We start from the raw sequence: 2,106 nt of genomic DNA, 5'->3' as shown, positions 1-2,106 counted from the left end.
TACTAGCACATCCTCCACTATGCCTCGTGGGTATGTAATAGAACGATCAGCCAATTGTAGAGACATGTAGGTGGGCTTTGGATCAGGCAAATTCAACTTTTTAAAGATCAACAACGGCATCAGATTGATACTTGCTCCTAAATCACAGAGGCACTTATCAAAAGACAACTTGCCAATGGTGCAAGGAATGGTGAAGCTACCGGGATCTTTAATCTTTGGAGGTAACTTTTGTTGCAGCACAGCACTGCATTCTTCCGTTAAAGCAACGGTCTCAAGGTCATCCAGTTTTACCTTCCTTGCAAGAATACTCTTCATAAATTTCGCATAACTAGGCATTTGCTCCAAAGCCTCAGCGAAAGGTATATTGATGTGAAGTTTCTTGAACACCTCCAGAAACTTACCGAACTGCTTGTCCAGCTTTTGTTGTTGCAATCTCTTAGGGAAAGGTGGTGGAGGATAGAGCTATTTCTCCCCTGTATTACCCTCAGGCAGAGTGTGTTCAACAATAGTCTTCCTTGGTTCCGCCGCTTTCTCCTTTTGCTTAGCTTCTTCATTACCAACTTCAGCTTCTCCTTCTTTTGCTTTTTCAGCATCAACAACTTTTCCAGACCTTAAGTTAATAGCCTTGACTTGCTCTTTAGCTTCCTTCCTGCCTGGCACTTCAGTATCACTGGGAAGTGTGCCAGGTTGACGATTGAGCACTGCATTGGCTATTTGACCGATTTGATTTTCCAAGGTCTTGATAGAGACCGCCTGACTTTTGCACAATAGCTTAAGTTCCTCAAAATTAGTACTAGAGGGTGGAGCTACAGCTCCTTGTTGAGGATATGATTACCTTTGAGCATAATGTTGTGGTTGCTGGAATCCAGGTGGATTGAACTGTTTACTTACGCCTTGCTGATATGGTTGCTGAATAGCATTATGATTATTACTCCAGCTAAAATTTGGATGATTTTTTTTGTTAGGATGATACGTAGCTGGCACAGGCTGCTGCGGTCACTGATAATTATTCACATACTGAACAGATTCATTAACAAGAGAACACTGATCCGTAGCATGAGAACCTGCACAAAGCTCACAGACCATAGCTATCTGATTGACTCCATAGGTGGCTAGAGAATCGACCTTCATAGACAGTGCTTGGAGCTGCGCTGCAATAGCTGTAGCTGCATCAACTTCTAAAATACCTGCTACCTTCCCAGGGATCATCCTTTGAGTCGGGTTTTGATGCTCATTTGCAGTCATAGTCTCAATAAGATTATAAGCCTCTGTATAGCTTTTGGCCCACAAGGCGCCTCCAGCTGCTGCGTCGAGCATGGGCCGAGATTGGGCCCCCAACCTATTATAGAAACCAGTGATCACCATCCAATCAGGCATTCCATGATGTGGACACTTTCTCAATATTTCCTTGTAGCGCTACCAAGCTTCGCACATAGATTCTGTAGGTTGCTGTGCAAACTGAGTAAGAGCACTCCTCATAGCCGCAGTCTTCGCCATTGGATAAAACTTCACCAGAAACTTTTGCGCAAGATCTTGCCAAGTAGTGATAGACCCAGCTGGTTCAGAATGTAACCAGTCCTTAGCTTTATCCCTCAGTGAGAATGGGAAAAGCCTCAGCTTGATAGCCTCATCAGTCACACCATTATATTTGAAAGTACTACAGATCTCGACAAAATTCCTTATGTGCATGTTGGGGTCTTCAGTCGCAGCACCTCCGAAAGAAACAGAATTCTGCACCATCTGAATAGTGCCCGGCTTGATTTCGAAGTTATTGGCCTCAATAGCTGGGTGCATGATGCTAGACTGAATGCCATCAATTTTAGGCCGAGAAAAGTCCATAAGAGCTGGATCTACCGGAACTATACGATCACCCATGATTATTGGCTCTTTTTGCTCACTTCCTGAATCCGAATCTTCAAATTTTATCTTCTCCGGAATATCAAGAACTTCGTCTGTCTCCTCAGCCGTATCTAAAGTCCTCTTGCGAGTATGAGAACGTGTTTGCATAAACGCTCGCTAAAGTACCTGAAACACAACCGGAAACAATAAGTAACACGTCTTAATCACTGAGTCCTAATGACCAATGATGGTAAGTACATAAACTAA

The 2,106-nt window shown here is 43.5% G+C and overlaps 1 non-coding gene across 1 annotated transcript; it reads left to right on the top strand.

The window, feature by feature from the left end:
• The first annotated feature begins 1,375 nt into the window (after nt 1-1,375).
• LOC141694053 (small nucleolar RNA R71) lies at nt 1,376-1,482 on the top strand. Its single transcript, XR_012563385.1, has one exon. It is a non-coding gene; the product is annotated as a small nucleolar RNA R71 (small nucleolar RNA).
• The last annotated feature ends 624 nt before the right edge of the window (nt 1,483-2,106 follow it).

The sequence above is a fragment of the Apium graveolens genome, chromosome 10, assembly GCF_009905375.1.
Source record: "Apium graveolens cultivar Ventura chromosome 10, ASM990537v1, whole genome shotgun sequence".
NCBI classification, from domain to species: Eukaryota; Viridiplantae; Streptophyta; class Magnoliopsida; order Apiales; family Apiaceae; genus Apium; species Apium graveolens.
The sequence above is the reverse complement of the archived record's forward strand: the minus strand, read 5'-3'. Positions and strand labels throughout refer to the sequence as shown.